At 23.8% G+C, this 15167-nt stretch overlaps 1 long non-coding RNA gene across 1 annotated transcript in view; it reads right to left on the minus strand.

Annotated features, from left to right (window-relative positions):
* Nucleotides 1-13162, minus strand: part of LOC122512045 — a 176895-nt gene extending 163733 nt beyond the window's left edge. The window contains exons 1-4 of the long non-coding RNA XR_006302591.1: nucleotides 13105-13162; nucleotides 6087-6273; nucleotides 5876-5990; nucleotides 5606-5746 (exon numbers count right to left, since the gene is read on the minus strand). This is a non-coding gene — a long non-coding RNA (uncharacterized LOC122512045). The remainder of the gene's footprint in view (nucleotides 1-5605; nucleotides 5747-5875; nucleotides 5991-6086; nucleotides 6274-13104) is intronic.
* Nucleotides 13163-15167: the final 2005 nt, after the last annotated feature.

The following is a 15167-nucleotide window of genomic DNA, read 5'->3' on the forward strand; positions in this document are numbered from 1 at the left end:
GTAGCTGGACCCTCTCTCGTTGGTCGAATGATAATTTGCGAGTGTCCCTCCCTCGGACTCTTATCCCTCTTTACCCCGTGACACCCCCCCGAAACCCAGGCAAACCATACCGACGACTCAAACCATCCTACACCCCCTATGCATCCCACCCGCTTCACCACGTCGCCCTTCGAACCTCTACTATCGCGTCCACCCTTTGATTACGTCACTCCCCCTCACCCCGACAGCACCCTTCCCCCCCGCTCTACAATCCTCTAATTATATTCACTCGGCTCTCCAGCTCTCTGGCTCCAGGGGGTCAATTCCGTTCACCTTTCATTACGGCTACTCACTACGATTCTAGCGATCGAACCAGCTGTGCTTTTTCCAACTCCCCCCCCCCCGCCCCTTTCACCCTCTTCCCATCGTCACTCTACTTCTCTCTTTATCACAATCTACCCCGCATCCCTTGAAGCTTATTTCCACCTTCGACAGTCAACATATTTCAGACACTATTTTCATCATTCGAGACAAAATCTCCTAAAACTCGAAATTCTTGAAAAATCCAACTCATTTCATTTAGTTCAAAACTTAATTTAAAAAAAAATCTAGAAATACTTCTAAAAATATTTTTATAATTTTTTCCTAACATTTTTGTACTATTTATAAAATTTATCCAACGCTAAAATTATCAGTTAAAAGAAAATGTTTTCTTTTTTTGTGATATTATCAAGAGTAATTAATATTTATTAAATAACTGGAAATAACTGGAGAAAAATAATAAACTGTCGATAAAGAGTGAATTTTTGTAATAAAATTTTAAGTTTCTTTCTTTTTTCCGTTTTTTTTTTTAATAAAACGATAATAAGCTGAGAATACTATGTTTTACTTTTTTATTTTATTCTAGGGATTATTTAAAGCCCGTCTGAAAGTTATTTCAAAATACTTTAACCGTATTTTTAATCTATTCATCATAAAATCAAATTTATAATTCAGATTTCGTTACATTATTTATTCTTTCTGTGAAATCAATCCCTCTTCTAATTGAATTTTGATTTCATAAAGTACACGTTACTATTAAAAGGTTTTTGTTCCACGTCCATTTTAATTAAGATCGTTAAGAGAAGTTCATTAAAACAAATTAAAAATATTCAATTTTCGGTAATGTCACTCATATCTGTGATTTATTCGTAAATTGAACACAAGTCTTTAGTAATTATTAATTAATATTAACAATAAAAATCAACACAAAGATTCACATTGGATAAATTTTATAAGCAATTTATTTTTATTATTGAAAAAAGGAATATTATTTTTATGTAAATTAAATATATTTATGTTTAAATTCGTTAATAAAATAATAATCAGCTTAACTGAGAAACTGCTTCTTTGTTTAAAATTTTTCTTTAAAATATTGATTAAAAAATTGTAAAGGATCAACATTTTTGTTTGTTTTCTAAGAATTTGTTATCAGAAATTTTCCAAAGATGCACAAATTTTTGAACGATAATTATTTCAGAATAACTAACCAGCAACTACAGAAATAGCTTATTTCTTTGTTTTTCGGAAAATTTATGCTCTCTAAATATGTGAAATTTCACAAGGGGGTAAAGTACGCCTATCTTTATCAGAATTTAAAACCAGAGTTCTATCACAGATGTACCAATAATTAAAAAAAAATTATAAAACATAATCAACTACAGAAACTGAAAAATTTTATAATAATTTCTTATTTGTTTTTGGTAAAATTTAAAATATTTTAAGGGGACAGAAACCCTTTATTTTTCTAGAATTTTTCACCATGATTTTTCTAAGGATTTTCCAATTGATAAACAATTAATTTTTTTAAACAATGTCCAACAACCTTCTAAAATTAGAGAAGATTTTTTTAAAGATTTCTTCATTTTTCGTATAAAATTTAAAAAATCCTAAAAGTTTTATCAGAATGCTTTTCAGGGTTTTTTAAATTTTCTACTAGAGAATTATAAAAAATTAGTGTATCATATAAAGATGCGCCATTTGATTAATAAATAAATTTGTAAACAATTGTTTACAGCAACAAAAAAAAAATCAAATGTTTCAAGGATTTCTTATTTCTTTCGTAAAATTAAAAAATCCTAAAGGGACTGAATGGGTCAATTTTTTAATTTTCTACTAGGGCAATATAAAACATCATGATTACATATAAAGATGCGCCAATTGTTCAATAAATAAATTTCTAAACAACTGTCCAGCAAATAATGCAACTAACATATTTTGTAGAAAATTTTTACTTTTTTAGTAAATTTAAACAAATTCTAAAGGGGCAGAAAGGATCTGTAGTCGAATTTTCTACTGGGGCCTTATAAAAAATCACTTATTGTTACAAAGAAGCGCCAAATGTTTAATGAATAACTTTTTAAACAAATGTCCAGCATCTGATAAAATTGTAAACAAAATTTTTACTTTTTTAGTAAAATTAAATCATTCTAAAGGGGTCAAATGATTCATGCTTCAGAGCGTTAAAAAATTATTATTGCATAATAATGATGCGCCAATTGTTTAAAAATTAATTTTTTATAAACAATGTCCAGCATTTACTAAAACTGGCAAATTTGTTTAAGATTTAATTTTTTTTTACAAGGGACCGTTCATAAATTACGTAAGACATTTAGGGGGAAAGGGGGGGGTTCAGCAAGATCTTACAAACAATAGAAAAAAGGCGCTAATGTATGTAAAATATCTTATGAGGGGGAGGGGGGGTCAAATTTTCCAAAAAAATGTCTTACGTAATTTATGGACAGCATCCAATTAAAAATTTGTAAACGCGTTGAATACGTCAGGCACTTTAAATTTTTTTACTAGGGCTTCATACAAAATTACTATATAGCATATGAAGATGCGTCAATTGTTTAATAAATATTTTTGAACAATTGTCCAGCAACTAATTAAATTATCAAATTTCTTAATGTTTTTTTAATTGTTCTGTTAAATGTAAAAAATCTTTTAAAGGTAAAATGCGTTGGTCTTTTAAAACTTTTTACCAGAGTATTATAAAAAATTAATTTCGTATATAAAGTTGCGCCATCTGTGAGACAATTAATTTTTTATAAACAATGTCCAGCACTACTGAAACTGCTAATTTTTTAGAGATTTCTTAATTTTACTGTAAAATTAAAAAAATCCTAAGGAGATAAAAAGCCTTAGAATATTTTCCACTAAGGCAATTTAAGAAATTAAAATTGTATAGATGCGCCAATTGTTTAATAAATAATTTTTTAACAAAGTCCAGCAACAACAAAAATTGCCAATTTCAAAAATTTCTAAGTTTTTTCATATAAAAGCAAAAAAAAATCGAAAGGGGCAGAAAACAGTATTATTTTTAAGGTTTCCCACTAGGGCATTATAAAAAATTATTATTGCACATAAAAATGCTCAAATTGTTTAATAAATAATTTTTTAAACTATCCAACAACTACGAAAACTGTCATTTTTCAAAGATTTCAAAACTTTTTCTGTATAATTAAAAATACCTTAATGAGCTGAATGCGCCAGGCTTTTTAGTTTTCTACTAAGTCAATAAAAAAATTCTTTTTTTATAAACAAAGTCCAACAATTACAAAAAACAAATTTCTAATTTTTATCGTAAAGTCAAAAAAATTCTAAGGGTCAAAAATCGTCAGTCTTTTTATAGTTTTCAACTAAGGCAATATAAAAAATTATTGTTTATAAAAATGCCCCAATTGTTTAATAAATAATTTCTAAACAACTGTCCAGCTACTACGAAAACTGACAAATATTTTAATGATTTCTAAAATTTGTTTCATCTAATTAAAAATTCCTAAATAAGCTGAATGCGCCAGGCTTTTCAAACATTTTTACTTGGGCGTTAAAAAATTATTATTACAAAATAAAGATGCGCCAATTGTTAAAAAATTATTTTTTTTATAAACAAAGTCCAGCATTTACTAAAACTGATAAATGTTTTGAAAATTTCTGAATTCTTTTTAATTAGAAAAATTCTAAAAGGATTGAATGCGCCAAGTATTTTGAAATTTTCATTAGGACTTCATAGAAAATTATTGTTGCATAGAAAAATATAGCAATTGTTAAACAATAATTTTTTATATGCCATATTCATCACTGTACAAAAATTATTAAATTGCCTAAGATTCTCTTTATTTTTTTCCGATAAAATTTTTATTCCGAAAATTTTAAATCGTTAGCAAACATTTACTGGGAGAAACATATTAATTTTTTAATTATTAATAATTAATATGTTTCTTAAAAAAATTAAAAGCATTAATTTTCATAACACAATGGTACAAAAATACAAAAAGAAACTAAAGTTAAAATTTTTTATACAACTGAAACTTTTTTATTCGATTTCGTATTTAATTGGAATAATTTTACTATTTGATTCTTATTTACTGGTTCATAGGGACATTAAACTTTTTTTTTATTCATCAGTGCAAACTTAATAATAGTTTCACTTTGTTTTTCTCGTAAAATATAATTTTTGGCAATTTGGTCAGTCCTTAACATTCCAGTAATAAACATTTTTTTGCGGAAAGTTCATTTAAATGATTTTTTAAGTATTATGTTTTGCAATAAAAAGAATATAAGGCAAAGTGTACTATTAGCAGTCCTCGCATGTTGTTACGCTCTTAAACATACTAATATTCAAAGGAGGGGCGTTTCAGCGAGTGCTGGACGAGACACAACGATTCAGTAAAGTTCTGTTGGCCGCGAGACGTGTTGATTATAAACTAATGGCCTTTGAAATATAGAGATATTATACGCGACGCGGGCCGGTTATTACTCCATAATTTCGGGAAAATTATTAAAGGAAGGAAACTACTGTCTGCTCGTGTAAGAAAGCTTAGGTTATATCATCTCTCTTCAAATGATTTAGATCAAAAACAAGAATCACGAAATTGTTACGTTGTATGATTTATCACACTATTTTGTTACAAATTATAATTTTCTTATAAATTATCCTTTATTTTTTTTCCGATAAAATCCCTCTGGAAAATTTAATTTCCCCTTTATTATCCAAACGAGAAGTTAAAAAATTTGTAACATTTTTTTAAAATTTATATCACAAATTTTTCTTTGAATAAAATAATACAATTATCAAAAAAATGTTTCTTTTTATCAAAGTTCAATTGCTTTTCTTCTTAATAAAAAATAAAATAATTTGAACAAATAATTGTACTTGATTATTTTCAAAAATAATTAAATACAATAATTCATGAAAATTAAATCCCATTTTTCAAAAAATTTCCCCTTGGCAAAAAATCAATGCGACTAAATTGACATCTAACCGAAATTGCGTTTGAGTGAATTTTTATTTCACAGAATTTTCGTTTAACTGAATTTACGTTTAAGCAAATTTGCATTTTATCAAATTTTCAATTGTTATTAAGTCAATATTTTTCAAGAGAAATCTAAAATACTATCAGGATTGTTTGTCAAAAGTGTGAGAGATATTGCGATAAATTAATTAGTTTAGGAGTAAAGCATCTAAACTAATAATCAACACGTCATGGGCATTTTATGATTTTCAAATAGTTTGAAATATTGATTATTTAATTATAATGCAAAAATTAACAAAAAATAAATAAAATTGATAATTAAATTGTACCTGGTTTACAAATTACCAATGTTACGATTCACTCCACTGACTCGATACTTCAATTTTTTTACAAATGGTTTAGACTTCCAAAATATACTTTTAATTCCCATGTAGAATAATTATGACGCTTGGTCTTTGTTTCAAATGACACTGAAAAATAAATAAAACATAAATATTAAATTCATATAAACAGCTGAGCAAAAAAAATATTAATCAGATGAAAATTGAATAAATTAAGAAAAGAAATATATCAACTGAGTTGTATTTTAATTAAATTACCATGTAGCGAATACGTTATTTCCAAATCGATCTTTTTTTAGCCACGAACAATTAGATCTTCATCAGATTGAAAATTTCGTAAGTAATTCTGCAAATTGGTAGACTCTTAAATAACCTGTAACAAACAAAACGAAAATTTATTAATTTGAGAATAAGTTTAATAAATATTTTCAGCGAAATATCAAACTAGTTAAATATTAATTCAATTTACCTGAAAGTCAATTAGCAATTTCCAAAACAATCTTCTTCAGCCAATCATAATTAGATTTGCATCAAATTGAAAATTTTATGAGTATTTCTCCAAATAGACAAACTCTTAAATAGCCCACAATTTTTTTCTGTGTTGCAAAGGATTGCGGAAACATTTTCTCTCTCGTTGTGGCCGTGAGTGGAGAAAGCTGAAAAATAAAATATAATTATAATTAAAAATGTTAACTCGAAATTATCGAGAAATTTTTTTATTGATTTTAAATAATGTTTAATTTCAAACATTATTTACTAGAATTTAATTTAGTTCAACATTTTAATTAATTCCATTAATTTAATAAATTTAATTAATTCAGACCTCAAAACGACTTTAACAAACAAAAAAAGTCGCTTTAGTCGATTAAAAATAGAAAAAAGTCGAAAAAGTCGTTTATTTAATTTAGTGTTGTCACAAATATTTTATTTTCTATTTCCCTGATTCTTCACTGATTTCTAAATTCAATTAATCAAAACTTGTACAATTTTGCTAGATAAAATATTTAAATAGGTACTTCTTATTTCTTTTTTCACAAGGAAATCAAATTTAAAAAATTTCAAATTCTGAAATTTAATAATTTCTAAAAATTAAAACTATAACTCTTACAAAAATTCAATTATTTTCTACAATTTTGAATTAAACTTCATTTCTAAATCAATTATCTATATTACTTTTAATATTTTTCCGAAAGTTCTTCAAGAATTCAATTATTTAAATACAAAAATTCAATTTTTTATAATAATTGAAATCATTCATTTTTCTTTTTAAACATATTAAGGTAGAATATATTCAAAAAATTTTAAACATAAATTCGCAAAATTAACTTTTTAAAAATATTTCTAAATAATTTTTGAAAGACGCAATAGTTTTACAATAACGTAACAATTAAAATTTTTTTAAAAAAATGGAAATTTGGTAAAATCTTTTTATAAAATAATTTAAAGTTAGTAAAATCATTAAAAAATATTTAAAATTTACAATGAATTTTAATTAAATTCCTTAAAATAATTAAATTTAGACAAAAATTTTATTAAAATTTCTGAAAATAATTGATTTTTATAAAGAGTTTTATTGAAATTATAGATGAATTAGAATTTTAATAAAATTACATAAGAAAATTAAATTTTGCAAAGAGTTTTATCAAGATTCATGAAAATAATTGAATTTTTCAATAAATTTAAAAAAATCCTAAAAATTGAATTTAGACAAAAATTTTTATTACAATTCCTGCACGGAAAAAAATGAGTTTGCTCTTTAAAAACACTTTACTTATTTAATAGTCTCGAGACTCTTTGGTAAAAAATCTAAAATTATCGAAAATTATCAAAAATTCAAAAATCCGAATTTCTTAAAATTTAACAGTTTTTCCTCTCTTTTATAGGATTTAGATTCATTATTTTTGGGCTCTTGGAAAATACTTTACTTATTAAATAGTCTCGACTCTTTGGTAAAAAATCTAGAATTATCAAAAATTCAAAAAACCGAATTTCTTAAAATTCAACATTTTTTCCTCTCTTTTATGGGATATAGCTTCATTATTTTTTTGCTCTTGGAAAATACTTTACTTATTCAATTGTCTCGACTCTTTGGTAAAAAATCTAAAATTATCGAAAATTATAAAAAATGCAAAAATCCGAATTTCTTAAAATTCAACATTTTTTCCTCTCTTTTATGTGATTTAGCTTCATTATTTTTGTGCTCTTGGAAAATACTTTACTTATTAAATAGTCTCGACTCTTTGGTAAAAAATCTAAAATTAAGAAAAATTATAAAAAATTCAAAAATCCGAAATTCTTAAAATTCAACATTTTTTCCTCTCTTTTATGGGATTTAGCTTCATTATTTTTGTGCTCTTGGAAAATACTTTACTTATTAAATAGTCTCGACTCTTTGGTAACAAAATCTAAAATTAAGAAAAATTATAAAAAATGCAAAAATCCGAATTTCTTAAAATTCAACATTTTTTCCTCTCTTTTATGGGATTAAGCTTCATTATTTTTGTGCTCTTGGAAAATACTTTACTTATTTAATAGCCTCGACTCTTTGGTAAAAAATCTAAAATTAAGAAAAATTATAAAAAATTCAAAAATCCGAAATTCTTAAAATTCAACATTTTTTCCTCTCTTTTATGGGATTTAGCTTCATTATTTTTGTGCTCTTGGAAAATACTTTACTTATTTAATAGTCTCGACTCTTTGGTAAAAAATCTAAAATTAAGAAAAATTATAAAAAATGCAAAAATCCGAATTTCTTAAAATTCATCATTTTTTCTTCTCTTTTATGGGATTTAGCTTCATTATTTTTGTGCTTTTGGAAAATACTTTACTTATTAAATTGTCTCGATTCTTTGGTAAAAAATCTAAAATTATCGAAAATTCGAAAAAATTCAAAAATCCGATTTTCTTAAAATACAACATTTTTTCTTCTCTTTTATGGGATTTAGCTTTATTATTTTTGTGCTTTTGGATAATACTTTACTTATTAAATTGTCTCGAATCTTTGGTAAAAAATCTAAAATTATCAAAAATTCGAAAAAATTCAAAAATCCGTTTTTCTTAAAATTAAATATTTTTTCTTCTCTTTTATGGGATTTAGCTTCATTATTTTTGTGCTTTTGAAAAATACTTTACTTATTTAATAGCCTCGACTCTTTGGTAAAAAATCTAAAATTAAGAAAAATTATAAAAAATGCAAAAATCCGAATTTCTTAAAATTCAACATTTTTTCCTCTCTTTTATGGGATTTAGCTTCATTATTTTTGTGCTCTTGGAAAATACTTTACTTATTTAATAGTCTCGACTCTTTGGTAAAAAATCTAAAATTAAGAAAAATTATAAAAAATGCAAAAATCCGAATTTCTTAAAATTCATCATTTTTTCTTCTCTTTTATGGGATTTAGCTTCATTATTTTTGTGCTTTTGGAAAATACTTTACTTATTAAATTGTCTCGATTCTTTGGTAAAAAATCTAAAATTATCGAAAATTCGAAAAAATTCAAAAATCCGATTTTCTTAAAATACAACATTTTTTCTTCTCTTTTATGGGATTTAGCTTTATTATTTTTGTGCTTTTGGAAAATACTTTACTTATTAAATTGTCTCGAATCTTTGGTAAAAAATCTAAAATTATCAAAAATTCGAAAAAATTCAAAAATCCGTTTTTCTTAAAATTAAATATTTTTTCTTCTCTTTTATGGGATTTAGCTTCATTATTTTTGTGCTTTTGAAAAATACTTTACTTATTTAATAGTCTCGACTCTTTGGTAAAAAATCTAAAATTATCGAAAATTATAAAAAATTCAAAAAACCGAATTTCTTAAAATTCAACATTTTTTCCTCTCTTTTATGGGATTTAGCTTGATTATTTTTGTGCTCTTGGAAAATACTTTACTTATTAAATAGTCTCGACTCTTTGGTAAAAAAATCTAAAATTAAGAAAAATTATAAAAAATGCAAAAATCCGAATTTCTTAAAATTCAACATTTTTTCCTCTCTTTTATGGGATTTAGCTTCATTTTTCTTGTGCTCTTGAAAAATACTTTACTTATTTAATAGCCTCGACTCTTTGGTAAAAAATCTAAAATTAAGAAAAATTATAAAAAATGCAAAAATCCGAATTTCTTAAAATTCATCATTTTTTCTTCTCTTTTATGGGATTTAGCTTCATTATTTTTGTGCTTTTGGAAAATACTTTACTTATTAAATTGTCTCGATTCTTTGGTAAAAAATCTAAAATTATCGAAAATTCGAAAGAATTCAAAAATCCGATTTTCTTAAAATACAACATTTTTTCTTCTCTTTTATGGGATTTAGCTTTATTATTTTTGTGCTTTTGGAAAATACTTTACTTATTAAATTGTCTCGAATCTTTGGTAAAAAATCTAAAATTATCAAAAATTCGAAAAAATTCAAAAATCCGTTTTTCTTAAAATTAAATATTTTTTCTTCTCTTTTATGGGATTTAGCTTCATTATTTTTGTGCTTTTGGAAAATACTTTACTTATTAAATTGTCTCGATTCTTTGGTAAAAAATCTAAAATTATCGAAAATTCGAAAGAATTCAAAAATCCGATTTTCTTAAAATACAACATTTTTTCTTCTCTTTTATGGGATTTAGCTTTATTATTTTTGTGCTTTTGGAAAATACTTTACTTATTAAATTGTCTCGAATCTTTGGTAAAAAATCTAAAATTATCAAAAATTCGAAAAAATTCAAAAATCCGTTTTTCTTAAAATTAAATATTTTTTCTTCTCTTTTATGGGATTTAGCTTCATTATTTTTGTGCTTTTGAAAAATACTTTACTTATTTAATAGTCTCGACTCTTTGGTAAAAAATCTAAAATTATCGAAAATTATAAAAAATTCAAAAAACCGAATTTCTTAAAATTCAACATTTTTTCCTCTCTTTTATGGGATTTAGCTTCATTATTTTTGTGCTCTTGGAAAATACTTTACTTATTTAATAGTCTCGACTCTTTGGTAAAAAATCTAAAATTATCGAAAATTACCAAAAATTCAAAAATCTGAATTTAGCTTTATTATTATTTGAATTTCTATTCAAGAGAAAAAATAGAAAACAGAAAAAATTTTGAAACTTTTAAAAATTGCAGGCCTTTTCCATGATTTTCCTGATTTCCAGAAGCCTTTTAAAAATTCCATACCATTTCCATGATTTCCAGATTCTGTAGGAACCCTGAAAAAAAGTTAGCTACTTTAGCTAATTATTAACTGCAATAGCTAACAATAATTGCTATCCATATAATAGCAATTAAGGTTAGTTAAGGTATATAAAAATTAGCTGAAATAGCTAACTATTTCTCTCCGTGTGAAAATAATTGAATTTTACAATAAATTTTTTTAAAATTCCTGAAAATTGGATTTAGACAAAAATTTTATTAAAATTCATGCAAATAATTGAATTTTGCATCGAATTTGAATAAAATTCCTGAAAAATGGAATTTAGACAAAAATGTTATCAAAATTTCTGAAAATAATTAAATTTTGCAAAGAGTTTTATTAAAATTCATGAAAATAATTGAATTTTACAATAAATTTTTTAAAAATTCCTAAAAAATGGAATTTAGACATGAATTTTATTAAAATTCATGAAAATAATTGAATTTTGCAACGAATTTTAATAAAATTCCCTAAAATAATTAAATTTTGCAAATAAATTTATTAAACAAATAAATAATTAAGTTTTTAAAAAATATTTAAAAAATAATCAAATCTTTTATGAATTTTAATTATAAATAATTTCTCAAAAATTCTAAAATAGTAAATTTAAAAAAATTTTAAATTACTTTGTCAAAGAATTATTTTTATCAAAACTATTATAATATTTTAATTTTTTATCTAATTTACACTTGAAGAACATTCATTAAAATTTTTAAAAATTAAATTATTTCCAAAATTTTCAATAAAAATTCTATAATAGTTAATTTTCAAAAATTATAATAAAATATTTGAGAAAAGGATTAACATATTTCCAATTAATTTTACTAAATTTCAATTATTCAAAATCTTGTTAATTGTATATTTCAAAAATATACTACTTTTTTATACCGCGCGTAAAAATCGAAAAAAGTTACAGCATTTTATACTAAAAATATGGTATTTTGTCCCAAAATTTGGAAGAAAAGTCGCAATTTTTTAATATAAGTTAATAAAAGTCGCATTATTTAAAAATAGTCGAAAAAATCATAATATCCGAGGCCTGTTAATTTCATTAATTTAATAAATTTAATTAATTTCATTACTTTAATAAATTTAATTGATTTCATAAATTTAATTTAATAAATTAAAATTTATTTAAAACTATTAAAATTCATACAAATTAACAATTTAATGTATTTTTTCTATTTTTAAAAAATTTGTAAACAAAATTTTCAAAAGTTCATTAAATGAAATTATTAATAAATTAAATTAATTTTCAAATAAACTTATTGATCTTTCTTATACTTTATTTAATTTTTTCTAAAATAAGTAAAAACAATTTGTAATTGTATTTTTTTCTATAAATTTTCATAAAAATATCCAATTTTTTTTGTTTGTTATCAAATATTTAATTTATGATTGATTTTCATGGAACTAAACAAACATTTTTTTCAAAGTCAATTAAATATTTAATTAACAGTTTAATAATTTTAGAATATAAAAAACAGGCAATTGGAATAAATTATAACCTGCAAATATATAAAAGGTTAAAAGAAAAATAAATAAAATTGATTTGAAAAAGAAAAAATTAAAAAAAATCGTAACCTGCAAATATATTATTTTGGATGAAAAATATATGACAATGTTTGAAATTACAAATATTAACATACAAAAATTAACTGGAAACAAATTAATTAAACAATTAAACAACAAAATATATTATTCTAAATGACAAAAATGAAAATGTTTTGAAAATACAAAAAAACTAGAGAAAAGAACTAAAAAATAATTTGGAAAAAATCATAACCTCTGAATACAGTATTTTGAAAAAAAATATACGAAATTGTTTTAAAACTGTAAAAATCTAACTGGAAACTTATTTTGATTATAGATAAATATAATCATAACCTTAAATAATAATAAATTTGATTTTTTTCTACAATTTATAAGAATATTTCTTTAGAATCAAATAATATTTACGAAAAATATGTCAATTTTGTCAAGCCAAAATATTCACTGTCACCGTGAAATATACCATATATACGCACTGAAATTACTGTTACAAAGCTCAAAGATATGAAATAGCTCTCAAAAACACAAAATATTGCAATACATTACGAAAATTTTGATATTTGCAACAATAATATACAACAAATTGACACGGACGGAAAACATACGAGTCATTGACCTCGTGACCTACTTTCTGTTTTCATACATATTTGTTAAACAGGCACCATAATTTATCGAAAATATTGTTCAACAATGTTTATTTTCACGTTATTAACAAGAAAAATGCACAGATTGGTAAAATAAATACAAAAAAACTTACTTTTCCAAAGACGAAATGACGACACTGTACAAAGACCACCATCTTGTCGAACCACGCCCCAAGGGAATGATGGGAACGGAGTGAAACACACGGAAATGAACTAGAGGCCGCTTCTGTGCTCTGATTGGTGGACAAGTTTTCGGAAATATTTCTTGTCACTAGACTTCAAATCGGCATTATTTTTATCTTAATTATAAAAAATATTTGTAAGAAATATTACGTTTTCTTGTAGAAAATATTATTCCCTATTCATATAGCTATATATTCGTCTAAGAAATTAAGCCAAACATTTTATTTTAGATGGATTATTTATGAGTTTATTCACTACTCCTTTGACTAGGGATTTTTTATGCGCATGTGCGTACTTGCGTATACTTACCAAAGTTCCCATGATCCTTCACTGTCATGGCGTCGCTAGAAGTGGAAAGATGACGCTCGTTGGAAAAAATGTTTATCGTTTGATATGGTGGAAATCTTAACACGTGTTATGAACATTTTACGGTAATTAAGTTTTTTATAACATGAATAATTAATATATTGTAAAAGTTTCCAGCAAAAAGATAAAAATATTAATATTTTTGATAACAAATATCAAATCGTCAAATGTCCAATGTCAATTTTGTCGTCTTTATTTTTACTTGAATCGAGTATAATTTAACTTTAAATCTTATTGTTTATGCATAATCGAGATAATATTTGCACATATAATTAATATTTCCTAAAATAGTAATGAAAATTAAAAAAACGTTTCGTAAACAATTGTCACCATTGTCTATATATTTGGAGATTAGTTTTCTTGTTCATTATGTTTTTCTATGTTGGCAAAAGCAAAGAGTTGAGTTTTCATTTTACATGGTTGGTACTACTGATCAACTGCTGTATTCACTGCATTGTGTAGATCGTGCAGATCGTAAATATTATTGCTTATACTAATCGTTCATGGTAAAATACAATTTGAGGAATAATCCACCAATAATTATTTATTATCGAATTAATTAAGAAATATTCAGTAATTATTTCTGACAAAATATGTCGACAATGGAAAAATATCGAAATATTGATTTTTGTCTGTGGAATCTTTTACACATGGTTTGTAAACAAAATTTACTCAAGAGGTATACAATCAAAATTCTATTTATTGTTTATTGATAATTTTTGCAATATTTATTGTTTTATGATTAATAATTATGTCACCTTCCCTCCCCCCTGTCACAATGTGATTATATTTTTATACACCTTTCAACCACACGGTGCTTGACATGTAACATTTGCTTCGTGATTATTCGCCCAATTTTGTAAATATCTCCGGTAAATCGGAAAGTATGCAAATTTTTCTTGTCTGATAACATATTTTTACCAATCATTCAATAAATTTTGAGAATTATACATTTTAATATGTTTAATCAGAGTTTATTGAATTTACACACAAAACATAACCTCAAAATTTTTCTGTCACTTGATGACAAATATTTTTTATTTTTGAAAATAATAATCTTTCATAGTCTGCGTGAATATTTGTTCAAAAATTTGTTTCTTTTGAAAATAATATTTTATTACTGTAAATATATTCCCGTTTAATATACCAAATATAACATCAAAATTTTTTTCTTGTGATAAATATTTTTGAAATCTTTTATCGTCTGTGTATTTATTGCAATTCGTAATAATTTTCTAAAATCTTAAATTGTTTGTTAGAAAATTATTATTTTGGTAATTTGTGCATTTGATAATATAGAAATTTCTGTCAATTTTGTCTTTATAAAGAAGGTTGAAAAATTCTATTTTCTTTACCAATAATTATTTATTTGTATATTTTGTATTAAAATTAGTAAATATTGATTGATAGAAAATTCTTTAATTTGATATTTAATATTTAATTAATAATATTAATATTATTTTTAATTTTAATATTAATAATATTAATTTAATAAAGAAAAAAAATAGTAATTTCATTTTTGTGCAAATTAATGAAATTAAATTACTATTTCTTCACTTGCCCTTTATTGAATTTTTCTGTTTTTCACAATTTTGACAAATATTTATTTATATTAATTAGTATTGAA

This window comes from Leptopilina heterotoma, unplaced genomic scaffold (assembly GCF_015476425.1).
Source record: "Leptopilina heterotoma isolate Lh14 unplaced genomic scaffold, ASM1547642v1 Lhet_93, whole genome shotgun sequence".
Taxonomy (NCBI): Eukaryota; Metazoa; Arthropoda; class Insecta; order Hymenoptera; family Figitidae; genus Leptopilina; species Leptopilina heterotoma.